Raw genomic sequence first — 16,480 nt, 5'->3', positions numbered from 1 at the left:
GAGGTCATTGTTTGGCATCACAAGACACGACTCAGGGAAAACACCTCGGCTCACCATTCTGGTTATCACCGTTGGCCTACAAACACCGGCAGCTAGGCTGCTCAGCTTAATGCTATCTGCAGTCCTGACCACGGAAATCCTTTTCCTTTCCACGATAAAGCACCATCTACCATCCAAGTGTTACAACTTGCCATCTTATCGACCCACGTCTAACAGTGCCCTGTGAAGCAGGCATACAGAAGCCTAACCACTTGGTCAAAGTCACATGAGTGGTTACTGGTTCAAAGCAGAGATCCCTACCCAGGTCTGTCTGACTCCAGGATCTGGGATCTTAATCATTACATAGTCATGTTCCTGTGCATGACGAAATCCTATACCAGCGGTCAGCAAACTGTGGCTCGAGAGCCACATACGGCTCTTTGGCCCCATGAGTTTTTAGCAAAGGCCAGCTTAGGAGTACCCTAATTAAGTTAATAACAATGTACCTACCTAGTTTAAGTTTTAAAAATCTGGCTCTCAAAAGAAATTTCAATCGTTGTACTATTGATATTTGGCTCTGTTGACTAATGAGTTTGCCGACCTATACCTTTTGGGGGGAGTAGGAGTAATTCGCTTAATTTTTAAACAATTACTTTTTTGTTCTGGCTGGCTTACCGTTTCCATTGGAATCAAGAAGGATTACAGATTTGAGGGATTCTTTCCCTGACTACTGTTATTCATTCTGAACCTTCTTTTCTAGAAAACTGTACCGGTGGGAAGAGCAGCAGTTATCACTTGAGAAAAAAAAAAAAAATGTGTCACCAGCTGGCATGGGTCAAGGTTTGAGTGTCGACCTATGAACCAGGAGGTCTTGGTTCAATTCCCTGTCAGGGCACATGCCCAGGTTTTGGGCTCGATCCCGTGTGGGACCTGCAAGAGGCAGCCAATCCATGATTCTTACTTATCATTGATGCTTCTCTTTCCCTCTCTCTTCCTCTCTGAGATCAATAAAAGTATACTGGGAGAAATAAATGTGCCAGTGAATGAGCAGGAGGCTGTTGACTTACAGGTTGGTTAAAAACTTTAAAAGCATTCCTAAGCCCTTCATTATTGGTGTTTAGTTAAGATGCACCTTCTGTTCAGAGTTCCTGTGGGTGTGAAGGAAACAAGACAGGAGCTGCTCTCCCCTGGACACTGTGAAGCTTTCTGAGTGCCGGGCAACTCCCACTGCCTCTTGGAAATAAACGACGAGCAACAAGGAAGTGCGTGGGGGACCAACTCCCCGTAATTGAGAGTAATGCATATATTTAATCTGCCGTGTGTATTGCTACTGGGCTAGGCATGTGACTCAAATTCATATGATTCCAGAATTTCTACAGGAAGGGCCGGTGTTTTTGTTGGAAGAGGGCACCCGGGAGGGTGTTTTTGTACTAATTTTACAAAGTGGAGAGCACTGATTTTTCTTTGATTGCACATTTGTTTGGAGAAAGGGTTGTTGCTTTTGGAAATGACACTTTCCCACAGAAAGACACACACACTTCACGGCCCCTTCTTCTGCACTTAGCCCGAAGGGAGCTTAACGGGGCCTGATTAAGCAGAGAAAGTCATCAAACGTTCTTCGACAGCTCAGAAATCCCTGGGGTTGGGTTGAGTGGTAGGTGAAGGGTTCATGGCGGTGTCAAGTGCGTCCCCACCATCTCATCACTGTCCTCGCTTAACACTCACACTGACAGCCAGGAGACAAGCATTCATGCCCGAGACCTGAAGGGAGAAACACCTGGCTGTGATGGCCTACAGCCACACAGTTCCATTTTTATTAAATATCTCCATGGTCGTGGCTAGGACAGCAGAGACTTCCGGGGAAGCCAGGCTCTAAGGCAGTGGTTCTCAACCTTCCAAATGCCACGACCCTTTAATTACAGTTCCTCATGTTGTGGTGACCCCCAACTATAAAATCGTTTTCGTTGCTACTTCATAACTGTAATTTTGCTACTATTATAAATCATAATGTAAATATCTGTGTTTTCCGATGATCTTAGGCGACCCCAGTGAAAGGGTCATTCGACCCCCAAAGGGATCGCGACCCACAGGTTGAGAACCGCTGCTCTAAGCTCTGCCTTTCTGTCCCTTGCCCTGGCCTCCTTCCCACAGTCTACCTCAGAGGTTTCTAGCTTTTTTTCTACTTGCTGAGCACCCATATTCTTTATTTTTGTTTCCCCTTGCAAAGGGAAAAACATGGCATTGAGTTGTATGACTACTTCAGCCAGGTGCCACGTGATCTCTGCCTGCCCTAACTCTCAAAAACAGGGAAGAGGGGCCTGAATTCACAACTTACTCAATCAGAAAAACATTCCTTCAACTCTGGAAGGATGAAATAGCCTTCCAAGAAAACAAACCATGTAAGTTGGCCAGTTTCTGGCAATAGGAGAAAATTGGTAGAGGCTGGTGTGTGTCTATGGAAGACCTTACATTGCCTCAATGTATCCTTATCTAGAGCCGGTTGAGCTGGGAGACTGGGGGAGGAGGGGTCACTGGGTAACTTAAAGCAATAAAGACATGAAAGAGCTATATTAAACTCTGGTGACCCATGTTTAACCCCAAAACTCACTAGTCCATAAACCCTATGAGGACGGGGGTTTTGTTGTTCAGAACTTACAAGGCTGTCAATAAAAAGTAAAAAATAAAAATTGTTGCATAAATCTGTGAAAGCCAATTGGACCGATGATGTGGATGATAGACAGAGCTGTTGCCACCTGCTGAAAGGATTTCCAGTGAGAAGATTGGAGGCCAGTCAGTCCCTCTTGTCTCCACTCCAAGGAAGGCTACTGCACACATCACTCCTGCCACTGTCAATGCTGTGAAGTATGCTTAGTTGTCATTATTGATTATCTAGTCCACATGTGTCAAACACAAGGCCCGCGGGCCAAATCCGTCCCGCCAGGCCTTGCAATGTGGCCCGCACCGCGCTGTCATCACTGCACTCTGCTGCGTTTCCATCACAATGACAGTTTATGACTGTTCAGTAAACCATTCGGCCCGCGATTTAGGCTGGATTTTAGATTTTGGCCCCTTCTCTGATTGAGTTCGACACCCCTAATCTAGTCTGTGCCAGATGGCATGCCAGGCAATTGACCTTCATATTGAAATGGAACTTCACATTGACCCTGTGAGGTAGAGGGTCATCCCATTTTATAAATAATACAGCTAAAGCTCACAGAGGGAATTTGTTCACAGTTTCCCAGTTAACAAAGAGCAAAGTAAAGGTTTTCATGTAGATCTCACCAGCCCCAAAGTTCACTGTTGTGTGGTGTGGTTTGTTTTACGACACAACCAAGGTGTAAAGGGGAGAAGGATATCTATTGGTGTGTTGTTAGTGAGAGATCCTAAAGGGAAACCAGGGGCCTTGTTATGAGAAAAGAAGAATGTGAGTCCACCGTTTCCATTTTAGTGGTATCATGTGTGGGATTGATGTTGTGAGCTAGTATTATATTCTTCTAGAATTCATGTCAAGTTTGTAATGCAGGATCCGACATTTGTAAGGGTTCTCACTCATTTATGTGTAATTCCAGGCATAGATATCTTCTCTGAAACAGGTATCAAGTCTTCTTTCTTCCCAGCTCAGGAGCTCCCACCTGAAGGGCAGAAGTTGGGAGTGGGGGGTGGAGATTGGGGGAAGGAAATGGCCAGGGGAAAGGAGGAAGTAAAGACAGAGAGGAGGGAGGAGCTCTCAGATTCGTCTTGTGGGTTCATTACGCCGGAAAGGTGAGTCCCAGAAAGCCATATTCAGCAGGTAACGGGCCTGGGCTGTGTGACTCAGCAGCCTCCAGCATGGCAGCCACCCTGAGTCGGATGAAGGAAGCGGAGATCCCCAAGGCCTGAGTGAGGCTTGTAAAGAACTCACTGAAACGCATGGCAGAGCTATTCATTGTCCCATGGACATGCTTCAAGACTGGGCTCAGAAGTCATCCAAGGAGAGGGTGCCTTGATCCAAGTTTATAGTGTGCGTGAACCAGCGGCCCAGCATCTGCCAGGAGGCCCTAATGCCATGTGAACTGGGAAACGCACAAAGTGCTGCTGAGCCACAGCCCATTAGTAAAGGGCTACTGGCTCCCAAAGGCTCTGGGATTTAGATGCTCAGCCTCCACAATGAGGCTGCTTCATGCTCCTCTGGCTTCTTCCACTGAAGCGTCCCTGAGTGCTTTCCCAGGGCGGGTGCTTTATCCCATTAGGATGAGCCTCAGAGAAGCCAAGTCTTGCCTGCAGCCACCCAGCAAGTTGGTTCCGGAGGGCGGGATTGAGACTCAGACCACCCAGACCTCCCAGCCCAGTGGTGTGACCATCGATGGCACATACCCCACCGCCCTCACCCCCACCCCAGGGACTCTAGAGGACAGCAGAGGCCATGGGCAAGCCTCCTTGTGTGGGACTTCTTTATTATTTTTTTAAATTTTATTGATTATGGTATCACATAGTTGTCCTCATCCCCCCATTTCTATCCCAAACCCCTCCCCACATATGCCCCCACCCCCCTGTTGTCCATGGCCACTGGCTAGGCCCATATGCACGCACACAAGTCCTTTGGTTGATCTCTGCCCCTTTCCTCCACCCTCCCCTATCTTCCCTCTGAGGTTTGACAATCTGATCGCTGCTTCTCTGTCTCTGGGTCTGTTTTTGTTCATCATTTTATGTTGTTCATTATTTCCTCTAGATGTATGAGATCATGTGATCCAAGAAATACCCTTGTGAGAACCGAAACTGAGACAAGCCATAATGGTTATGCTGAGATAGACAAAGGGGACAGGGCAGGTGGCAGGGTGGAGCATTGCCCATCCGCCAGCACGGCAGGGAAAACAACTCCGAGCACACGTCCTACCTCAGGTGTGTCGGTGGCATTTTCTCAGCAAATGAAGGACATCAGAGCTGAGACGAGGAGTTGCATAACCATGAAATGCTGGAGTTGGAAGGAGCCCTGGGAGAGCATCACACCAGTTTGTTTTGTTTCTTGGTGAGGAGATGGGGGTCCAGAAAGATTGACTCATGCTCAAGGTCACGTAGCTGGCTCAGGCCTGAGAGAGGACTGGAGCTCATGTACCTTGGGCATTGACCTTGTGCTCTTTCCCAATGCTCTTTCCTCACCAGAATCACCTGTCCTTTGATAGCACTTTGAAACCAAGTCCATCAGCCCCTCCAACACTGGCCTAAAGCTCTTCCCCTCTGCTGTCTTGCCTTCAGAACTGAAATGACGGGAAGGAACCAGAGTGAAGGGATGGTGAGCCCTGCTCAGACCTGTAACCTAAGACTGCAAACCTCCCGATTCATCTACTCATTTGGTTTTGGAGTCAACATGAACAGAGCCATGGGAAGACCAGCTGGGAGGTCTCAGGGAGCCAGCTTCTGTGCTGGCGAACCCCTTCTCACTGCTGAGTCCACCGCTCTGGGGCAGGTGCCTCAGGAAGAAGTGTTCTCGGGCTTCTTGCCGGGGCCTTCTATCCACGGAGTGATGATCATGGCTCTCGGCAAAGGGGGCAGCTGCCAGCAAGAGGCTTTCCCATCCCTCACCCACCAGGTGTTCTTCCCAGCAACCGCATCGGCTTGGCAGGGAGTGCCCCAGTGGTGCTGGGATGGGCAAAGAGGTGCAGCTCTCGCTCCTCTTCAGTCCAGGTGTCAACAGATGGGATATAGAGATGCCCCTCCCTTCACAAATAAAAAAGACTTTTATAGGCTGATTAATCCGCAGGGGATGAGCCAGACTGTCAGTTACCCAGGGTTTCCAGCCAGGATCTGAGCTCAGTGCTGGATGGGTTCCTGGGAGCTGCTACTTGTCCTTTCAAACTCCCCCTCCCTTAGGCACAACACCACCCCAAACTTATCCTCCTGCTTTCCCACCTGTGAAATGGGCCAGGAGACGGGCTCTGGGGTCCTTTTCCTCCAATTCATTGCCAATGCCAGGCCTCTGAGTGAGATGGGCAGTCTGACAGGTAAGGAGGGGCACTGCAGGTGGACAAGTCCAGGTGAGAAGCCAGGTCTTTGTGTCTGGCATGCTCTCCTCCCAGCTTCCTGGGAGAGAGCAAGAGTTCATAGAGGGCACATGGGAAGTCCAGGCTAGGACCCGGAACCACAGGGCCTGACACACTTGTTCAGGCGTCACCAAACCTTCCAGAACTTCAGTGTGTTCGTCTACAAAATGGGGATGGGAACCACCTCCAATGAGTTGGGACAAATGAAAGCTTTTGAAAGGCTGATGCGTACTTGGTGGAGCCCTCGTTTCACTCCTGTTGGGGTGGGGGGGTTACAAAGGAAGTGGGTCCTGAGGCTTCCGTTTGCCCTCCGACCCCATTTCTATAAATAAAGATTCTCCTAGCACTGGGTCAGGTATTGCTCACAGGAGCAATGTACCAAGTCCCTCATTCCAAGGAGGGAGAGTAGAATAACTCCTGATAGCCCCTGAGGGTGATGTGCCCATTGATCGGGACCACAGTGCCTCGGCCTTCCGTGTGCCCATTGATGGACCATATCCAATAATGACGAGAGACCTTTCCTGCCCAAAAGCAAGCTAAGCACCTGGGAGAACCCAGCAACCCAGCCCCTCCGAGTTGTCGTCCACCTTCCAACTTCTGCCTTCATCAGCAGCGCCCGAACCTTTGACACCTCCAAGCCTGTTTCTTAGCACGGGGTCACGGCGGGGTGAGCCGTCAATTCCCTAGCGCTAGACAAACGCACCTCTTAGTCAGAACCTCCAGATTTTTTATCTCCCAAGCAATGAATTGGCACTTTTCACCGAAGGAGTGACTCCCCGGGCCCTTTATAGCCTCATTAAGCTCCGTGACTTACTGACTCTCCTGTTTAATGGAAGCCAAAGCCGGTTAAGTGGTCACAGCTGCCAGGAACTCGGTTCAAGAGGAAAACTTTCTGAGCAGGTCAGGAGTAGCTGCACTAATCTCCGCGCCCGCGCCCCTCCCCTGCCCTTATCTCAGGCTTGTTTTGACAGCTCAGAGCCGGGTCCCACGAGAAGAACCTCAACATCGCTCCTTTCCCTTTTCACGTCTTTCGCTCCAGCCCAGCGTTTGCCGCAGGGGGAGAGGGAAGAGACAATCAAGCATTGTCTTGTTCTGGCCCGTGTGTCAGGGCCTCATGGAATAAATATTATTTGCCTGGGAGGGGAGCTGGCTGGGAGACAGCTCGCAGAGTAAAAGTAAGGGCTGGGAGGATGAGAGGGAGGGCAGAGATGTTTGGGTTTGGGTTTGGTTTAGTATGAGTTTAATCTTTTTCTCGTGTAGTTCTGCAGATTGCCCACCCCCCATCCACACACACACACACACACACACACACACACACACACACACCAAATAGGCCATTAAGCATGAAGCCTGTGCTAAGCAGAGCCCTTGCCAAGAAGGAACAAAGGAGTAGCCTTTGGTCTCAGGCTGTCCAGCTCTGGGTGAGCAAGGTGCCCATTCTAAGGGCTGTCACAGGCTGAAATGCACCCCACCTGCATGGCAGCCCCTGGGCACCCAGACATCTTACCCCCTGTGGCTGCAGTTCTGTCTCTTGAACTCCACAAGCAAATATGTCAAGCAGCAGCCCCCACTGTGGGGCCAGAGGGGCCGGGCCCCAGATTTCCCAGTGGGTCAGCATATATGGAACTCCTACTGCGCGCCGTTCACCTGGCACTGTGGTGTACAGCCTTTCACGCGTCCTTCTTGTCTTTGGCCCCAAGGAAGCCTTGTGTCTCTCTGGAATAAAGAACTAAAGGAGCCCTAACCAGTTTGGCTCAGTGGATAGAGCATTGCCTGTAGACTGAAGGGTCCCAGGTTCGATTCCGGTCAAGGGCATGTACCTTGGTTGCAGGCACATTCCCAGTGGAGGGTGTGCAGGAGGCAGCTAATCGATGGTTCTCTGTCATTGATGGTTCTAGCTCTCTATCCTTCTCCCTTCCTTTCTGTAAAAAATCAATAAAATATATTTAAAATGTTTTTAAAAGAACTAAAGGAGACCCGGAGACATGGAAGCATAGAATAGAGCAGTGGTCTGCAAACTGCAGCTCTCGAGCTACGTGCGGCTCTTTGGCCCCTTGAGTTTTTAGCAAAGGCCAGTTGAGGAGTACCCTAATTAAGTTAATAACAATATACCTACCTGTATAGTTTAAGTTTAAAAAATTTGGCTCTCAAAAGAAATTTCAATAGTTGTACTGTTGATATTTGGCTCTGCTGACTAATGAGTTTGCCGACCACCGTAATAGACTGTCGAACCTCAGAGGGAAGGCGGCGGAGAATGGGTGGGTGGGAAAAGATCAACCATATATGTATCACCCATGGACACAGACAATAGGGTGGTGTGCACCTGGGGGGTGAGGATTGGCTAGAAGAGGTCATTGAGGGAAAGAGGGGACATATGAAATCCTTTCAACAATGAAGATTTTTGTAAAAAAAAAAAAAGAAAGAGCTAAAGGCCAACCATCAACTAGGAAGCAGACATTTGAAGAACTCGAGAGAGGCCACACCTGGCCATCAGCAGGGCCTGGCAGCCTGTGACAGCCACAGAGCCGCTAGGCAGTGCAATCAAAAGTCCCCCTTCCCTAGCCACAGAGCTTTCCCTCACCCCAAAACTCCACCCGGGGTACAAGCCACCTACCCATCGCTGTCATGTGAGCTGCTGTTGATGGAGAATGCCCTGCCTGTCGGGCTTTGTGCTGAGCGCTTCCCTAAGTGGCTCCTTTAACAGTGTGAGGCCCTGTCAGTCCAGCTCTGCAGGCAGGAAACTGCAGCGTCGAGAGGGAAGGAATTTGGCCAAGATCACAGCTAAGTAGAAGGCTTCAAAACTCTTCTCTCTACCCCCAAAGTCTTAGCCGCTCTTCATCTGGAAAAATGGGAACAAGTAAATGTTCCAAACTGGTCCAAAGGGGGGGTCTTAGGTGGGAGAGAGCACTCGAGGGCTTCGGCCTCTTTCTCTTCAGCCTGGACCTCGAGGACCCTTGGAATGGTGCCTACCACACAGCGGATATTAAGCAGAGAGTGTGTAAACTTTATCGCTGTTGTTACTATTATTCCTTCTCAAGGTTTTGTGACAAAAAAATGAGACCAGGGATGGGAAAGCATGTTTACACTGCCAAGGTCAGGGGTGAGCACCCACCTGTGCTGAGAGGGTAACAGGAAAACAGACTTGGCCTCAGACGAGGTATTTGAACCGTTTCAAATTCTTCAACGTGAAAACAGAACTATTGTACTACTCCCAAAAGCAATCACTCGCCTCCTGTTTTTTTGTTTTGTTTTGTTTTGTTTTGTTTTGTTTTGTTTTGTTTGTGTGTGTGTGTGTGTGTGTGTTTGTTCTATTTCCATTTCAGAGCAGCTCTTTCCTATCTAGCTGTGTGTGCACCGCATGCAGTTTGGGCCTTGTTAGGGGCCTCGCCCGCATGTCACCTCGGATATCTTAATGGGAATGGAGAATACAATTATGCTTTGTCTCGCTGACTCGGGTAATCCAGGTGCAATCATTCTTGACAGTCTGGAGGAACCAGGCAGGCCAGCCGCCCAGTGAGGAGGAGTTGCCGCCGGTTGATTGAAGGCGGAACGCCCAATAGTACCTCCCGTCCAGATGCCGAGGCCAGAGCTCATTGGCCCCCAGTCGGCCAGGTTTAGTAAGCGTCCGGCCCATTAGCCAGACGAGAGCCAGTGAGTCCGGCTTGGTGCCCAGCCCCACACGTGATACGATGGGGCGCATCAGGGAAAGGTCCATGTTGTGATCCCTGCCCTAATGGAGATTCCCGGTATGGCTGATGGAATAAGACCGCTGGATCCAAAACAGTGATGCAATGGAAGGCTAGATTGCGCAGCACAGAATGGAAGCTTGGGAGTGTAGAGTGATCGGAGCTGGGGAAAATCTAAAGGGGGGCAGGAGGAGGCTTGTGCAGGAGGCAGCTTGTTAGCCGGGCCTTCGTGGGTGTGTAAGAGCTGCCCTGTTGGAAGGAAGAGGGCATTCCACGTCAGGGAAACGGTGAGAGAAATCTAGGAGGCAGAAGAGGGCTGTTTGTAGTGAAATTGGCATGACTGCAGGAACCGGTTTGGCTCCGTGGATAGAGCGTTGGCCTGCGGACTGATAGGTCCCAGGTTCGATTCCAGTCAAGGGCATGTACCTTAGTTGCGGGCACATCCTTAGTGGGGGGGGTGCAGGAGGCAGCTGATATATGTTTCTCTCTCATCAATGTTTCTGACTATCTTTTCTCCCTTCTTCTCTGTAAAAAAAAATCAATAAAATATATTCAAAAAAAGAAAAAAGAAATTGGCATGACTGCCATGGATGGAGTGCAGGCACCCTGATTCCCAAACCCATCCCCTGTTTTGCAAGAAGCAGGAAAATAAATTCCCAGGAAGATAAATTCCCATTGGTGATAAAACTAGTCCCAGGTGGTCTGGTCTGTCCTGTTATGCCTCTCCCGTGGAGAGCTATCCATGAACTTGGCAGGTCACTTCACCCCTCTGCTCTCACTCTCCTCCCCTGCTGAACGGAGGTGACGACACATGTGTAACAGAGGCCCAGGGGGTGCTAAAAGGGGTGCCGTGTGGAGGCTCCCAGGGCACGAGCTGAAAGACAGGCAATGAGGGGAGCCAAGTCTCCCCCCAACTGCAGGTCAGCAGCTCCACGCTCAGGTGCACCCAGGGCAGAGAAACGCCCTCCATGCTCTCGCGGGAGCTAGCTCCCATCTCTGCTTCCAACGTGGCTTTGTCTCAGCCGTGTTTGGGGCGGAGGACAAGGGAAGAGCTCTCTTTGCTCCTCCTGGGACTTGTGCCCGTGCCAAAGAGGAGACCCAGGCTCTGTCTTAGCGTCTTGACGTTGACATTGAGCCAGAGGAGGTGCGAAAGGAGAAAGCCTCCAGCCCACAGACCCAGAGAGCATGACCGCAGCTTGACCTTGTGGGGGCCTCATAGAACCTGCCAACTTGGGGGGCCAATAAATGCATCCAGGAATCCTATGGGGCGTGGGGGGGGGCTCTTCTCCTGCCTTGTGCTCCCTTCTTTCTCCTCCCTGAGGGGGCAGAGAGGTAGGAATGGCCTTCAGAGAACCTCTCAAAAGTGCTGACCGGCCCAGGAAGCGGAGGTGACGCGAGAGCAGCTGGGGGGCGTGGGAAAGGCTGAGTCGGAGAAGGAACGGGGTGCGCTGTCCTCTGCACAGCCGCAGCCTCACGGGGGCTGTTCTGCGCAGAGAGGCAGAGGCAGGCGGTTGCTAGGCTCAGACACAAACAAACAACCGGCAGAAAATGCCTGGGGAGGAAGGAGCATCTAATCCATCACCGGGGAGGCACACGTCCGCACCCCCTGACAGGGCTCCTCGGCCTGGTTTCAGGCCACAGAGTCCAAGTTTCTGCGACAGACCCAGGGCCGAGGCTATTTCCAAATGGCCCGTAATTGTTTTCCACCTGTGCCTTGCCCAAGAGCTACTGCTGAGCGCACCTTCCCTCTCCTCCCACCAGGCCAGGCCCTAGAAATCATTACAAAGAAGGGAGTAATCTGCCCGGAGAGGCCGGGTCTGGGCGGGGAAGCCCTGCCTGCCTCCCTCCCGGGCGCTGTGGACATGGGGGTCACCAGGCGGGACCCTGAGCTGCTCGTGAGCCCCAGAGAGGAAGCTGGGAAGGTGGGGACCACTGGGAATCGGGGGACTCCACACCAGCCTCTTTCCTGTGCAACCGGCCTCAATCCCCGGCCATGCCCCACTGACAGCAGGGGGCAGGAGGCAGGGGTGGGGTGGGGGGGGCAGAGTGCCCTCCAGGGTTGCTGGGACCCACCGCCTGTGCCTCTGCGCTACCCTCAGCATGGAGCAGGTGTGTGTGCGTGTGTTTGTGTGTCACTGCATCTGCACGTGTGTGTACACGTGTGTATGTGTGTCAGTGCATGTGTGCATGAGCAAGAGAGGTGAACAAGAGGGGACTGCAAGGCAGGAGGCATGTGCACATGTGTACTTGCACGTGCATGTAAGGGTGCCTATGTAAGCCCCTGCGTGTCCGTGTGCACATGTGTGGGTGCACATAAACAGGGACCAGAAGGGGGCACCCCAGTGGAGAAGTCTAAGTAGCCTAAAGCCAGCCTGAAGCCGCTGGATAGAAACCCCTAGAACTATTGCTCTTTGAAGGAGGGCTTTTGATTGGTTCCCGCCGTATCCCTTGTGCCCATTAGGGTAGCTGGTACCTCGCAGGTGCTGAATAAATGGTTGTTGAGCTGATGAATGGGTCCCAGGGAAGAGAGAGGCCATTCTGGAACTGGAGAGAATGGGAGTAAGCCAGGTTTCACCAGCATGGCTATCATTCTTGGTGCCAGCCCGGGCTCTGCCTCCAAGGCCAACCCCTTCTCCATATCCAGGTTGCACCGCGTTTTCTTCTCTGCCCCTGCTCTCGCACCCTCCCCCTTTGACCTGTTTCTCCGCCATCCCCTTCCTGTTAGCCCTCCACTGTCAGCGTGGGAGGCAGGGATGCAGGGGAGCAGAGCGCTGCTGATGGGCAGCTACCCCGGTGGCCTCCCTCTCCGATAGCACGTGCTATGCTGGGGTGAGACTGGGCACGGTGCCCCTGTTCCTGCATCGGAGAATTTAGACTTTGAGCTTCCATCTTCCCACTTTAAAACAGCACCTGCACCATCTGCCTCATGGGGTTGTTGTAAAAGAGTCAAGGAGACCGTGGGAGGAAAGTTCTGGAACGCGTGGCAGGTCCTACAGAATTGCTCATTTCTTTTCTCCGCTAGTAGGCAACCCTCTGGGAATGTCCCACGCAGGTGGGGATTGGTTGTGGTTTGAGAATTGCTACCAGGACATCCCCTCCCCCTTCTATTTTATTTTATTTTTTCCCACAAGATGCCTCAGGGGGAATTGAGTGGTTGCTGAAAACCAAGGCGAGCCTCATTCCTAAGACATTCAGGAGTTCATATGCCGTGAGTCACGTAGGCTGCTGGGGCCTCACCACCCCGGGGAGGGAAGTTTTCCAAGTAATTAAACCATCAGGTGGCAGCTGACTTGACCTGCCCAGCTCTGGCCCCGCTGCCTGGAGACCTTCCCCTGCCTGTACCAGCTGCCTCCACTACTAGCATGGAGGAGGTCAGCAAATGCTTCCTCCTGCTGCAGAGGGAGACACTGTGTGAGGACCGGAGCCCGCAATAACCTTTTTCATCCCTTAAAGGGAGAATCAGATTTCCCCCTTCTCCACCTGATCTCAGGACTCAGCAGCAATAGCAACCTTCATGGGGCAATCATCAGGGGACTCTCCTCTTATAAATGAGTAGATGTCTCCTTTCTCTTCCTTGGACGAGATGGACAGGATGTTGTTTTTCCCATGGGGAAGTGGCTGGATTAGCCACGCCACCTGAGTAATTGTTCTCTTGTGGGTAAGCGGAGAGCTTGCCGTTCCAGAGCGCGCTTGCCAGCAGCTCTGCAGAATCACACGTCCCGTCCTCCGGGCAGCCCTTCCCGGTGGAGGGAGAACGTCAGCCGGGTTTAGCTGAAGGAGCCCTGTAAGCCTAGCCTGTCTGGAGGTGGAGAAGTGTACGAAGGTGAAGGAAAGGTTTCCTAGCAGAAACCGGTTTGGCTCAGTGGATAGAGTGTCAGCCTGAGGACTGAAGGGTCCCAGGTTCCATTCTGGTCAAGGGCATGTACCTGGGTTGCGGGCATGTCCCCAGTAGGGGGTGTGCCAGAGGCAGCTGATGGATGTTTCTAGCTTTCTATCCCTCTCTCTTCCTCTCTGTAAAAAAAACAATAAAATATATTTTTAAAAAGAAAAAAGAAAAGGTTTCCTAGAACTGGCTAGGCATGGATTTATCCAAAGGGACTGGGTGCCTTCAGTCTGAGCCTGATCAGTACCACCTGTGTGTGGGCTTGTGGGAAACGGTGTGACATTCTGAGGAGAACCCAGGAAATCCCAGCAGGCTCCAGGAAGCCTTGGTATTTGGTAGCGAGGAGAACTGTAAGATCGCTACATCCTGATCTGTTTTCATGTAGTCATCTTCTAAAATGATGCCTACAAGAGCAGAAGCCCACCCATCTGTGGTCAAGCCCTCCAGCTCATGCCGGTGCATGCTCAGATTTGAGAACCACTGCTGTAGAGCCTGCAGGACAATGTCCAGACACCGGCCCAGGATACAATGACCCCAACAGGTCCCTTAGAGTCTAACTATAGCCACCTAACATTCACTGTCCTCTCGGCATTTCTTTTTCATGTATCTCTGTTACCCTGTTCCCGTTCATTCGAATGGCCTTTGTTTCCACTTCCTTGCCTGGCAAACTCCTACTAACCACTCAAAGATCTCCTCCTTTTAAGACATAGCCTATCTTCTCCCAGGGAATTCCACTCGCCTCCTTCCTGAATCCCATGCCTCCACGTATGGTCCTGTCCCATTCTTTCAGTTCCTCCATCTTACCCCCTAGTGCACTGGGATAAAGTCAGGGACTCTGTCTTACTCTCTCAGTCCCCAGGACCTAGCATTGTGCCAAGAATACAGTAGGTGCTTAGTATGTATTGAATACATGGAAAAGCGAATGCATGAGCCCATGCATTAGAGCAAGGCTCCTGAATGCTATGCCCAGCTGGCATGGCTCAGTGGTGAACATTGACCTATGAACCAGGAGGTCAGGGTTTGATTCCCCGTCAGGGCCCATGCCAAGATTGTGGGCTCTATCCCCAGTGTGGGGAGTGCAGGAGGCAGCCAGTGGATGATTCTCTCTCATCGTTAATGATTCTCTCTCTCTCTCCCTCTCTCCCTTTCCCTTTCTGAAATCAATAAAAAAAAATTTTTTTTTAAAGCATACTGAATGATAGACAAGCAACTGGCCTATGGGCACACAGCTAGTTGCTTCAGAGCCTGATCTGACCCCAGGCATCCTGACTCGCAATTCAAGAGAGGAGTTGATTCATTTGTGTCCCTTAGACTCGGTAGGTGGCTTTCCGTCCTCTACTTGGTAAACAAGAGAGTTGTTTTTTGCTACTTTGTGACAGATAATTATGCCAAACACCCAGGACAGGGGAAATCATTCCCTTTAGGCTACGGAGCCGCCATGTGGTGAGGTCACAGCCTCCTCTCCAAGTTCGCAGTTACACATGGCACCGACCTATCCCAGTGGCATCTAGACCCAACGATGAAACCAGTTAAAATGCCCAGGAACCAATTTGTGGCTGCCAGCAATTAGTTCCACTCATGTTTTTCCCATTTTTTTCTCCCTTTGAAGTTTAATAGCTGGTGATTACGATGCCGTCTGCACGCCTCCAAGTCTACAGGCTGCTTTCAGCCCAGCTTGGCAGCTAGAGAGAGGAGGAAGTTCCAGAGGGAAACCTCATGGAACCATGGAACCTAACACAACTTTCTGGATTCCTTTTTTCCAAGTCTTGTTGCTTTACCTGGGTCTTCCTTCTCCATGTAGAGAGTTGGGATGAACAAGGATAAGGAATCTATCCCAGGGGTCCATTCAGGCAACACCTATTGCCTTTACCACATGTTAGGTACCCGGGATACACAGAGTATCAGACATGATACCCACCGTCACAGAGCTCCGAGCCTCATGGGGGAAGCCAGGGTTGAGAATAGGAATTTATGCTGTGATACAGGAAGCCTGTGGAGAGAAGGATATTTAGACTGAGAGCCTAATGTAAATAACTTTTCTGATAGATGGGTGGTGATATTAAATGCTAGGACAGTAGGGAGCATCATTTCTCCACAGTGCCTTCCTTAAAAGTAATAGGCACAGACCAAAGTTTGCCCAAAACACCTTTCCTATCAAGGAGAATCTCTGTCTCTCCAAGCCATTTGTGGCTTTGAGGACTAAGAAGGTTTGCAAGAGACAAAGAAAAGGATTATAATTCATTGTGATTCTCAATCTTCTCCTTTCTACCGGCAACTTCCCCAGAGCTTATAAAACATACCCAAAGTCTCTTTCATCCTAACTAAATATAAGCCCTTGCTCACGCTGTGATAGGTGCAAGTTACCTTTTTATCTTTTTTCTTCCTTAAAAAAAAATGTTTATTGATTTCAGAAAGGAAGGGAGAGGGAGAGATAGAAACATCAATAAGAAAGAATCATGGATCAGCTGCCTCCTGCACGCCCCGCACTGGGGAGTTAAGCCCACAACCCAGGCATGGGCCCTGACTTGGAATCGGACTGTGTCCTCCTGGTCCATGGGTTGGCATTCAACTGCTAAGCCACACCAGCTGGGCTCTTTTCTTCCTTTGATAATCAAGTCCCTAAAAAGTGTGTGCACTCACCCTCTCCAACACTGCTTGTTGGACCCTTACCAAGGTTTGGCTCAGTGGATGGAGAGTCAGCCTGCAGACTGAAGGGTCCCAGATTCGATTCCAATCAAGGGCATGTACCTTGGTTTCAGGCACATACCCAGTAGGAGTTGTGCAGGAGGCAGTTGGTCGTTGTTTCTCTCTCATTGATGTTTCTAGTTCTCTATCCCTCTCCCTTCCTCACTGTAAAAAAAATAATAAAATATATTTATAAAATAAAACAGTGCTTGCTGGCAATGATATCATTT

The 16,480-nt window shown here is 50.6% G+C and overlaps 1 long non-coding RNA gene across 3 annotated transcripts; it reads right to left on the bottom strand.

Annotated features, from left to right (window-relative positions):
* Positions 1-1,979: 1,979 nt before the first annotated feature.
* LOC118725565 lies at positions 1,980-13,581 on the bottom strand. Of its 3 annotated transcripts, XR_004990043.2 has the most exons (3): positions 4,844-4,854; positions 2,254-2,258; positions 1,980-2,090 (listed from the first exon to the last, which is right to left on the bottom strand). It is a non-coding gene; the product is annotated as an uncharacterized LOC118725565 (long non-coding RNA). The 3 variants fall into 3 exon arrangements; XR_006742343.1 differs by lacking the exons at positions 2,254-2,258; positions 4,844-4,854 and adding an exon at positions 13,533-13,581; XR_006742344.1 differs by lacking the exons at positions 2,254-2,258; positions 4,844-4,854 and adding an exon at positions 5,142-5,151.
* Between the last annotated feature and the right edge of the window lie 2,899 nt (positions 13,582-16,480).

Source organism: Pipistrellus kuhlii, unplaced genomic scaffold (genome assembly GCF_014108245.1).
Source record: "Pipistrellus kuhlii isolate mPipKuh1 unplaced genomic scaffold, mPipKuh1.p scaffold_m20_p_20, whole genome shotgun sequence".
NCBI lineage: Eukaryota > Metazoa > Chordata > Mammalia > Chiroptera > Vespertilionidae > Pipistrellus > Pipistrellus kuhlii.
This window is presented reverse-complemented; position numbering and strand designations above follow the sequence as displayed.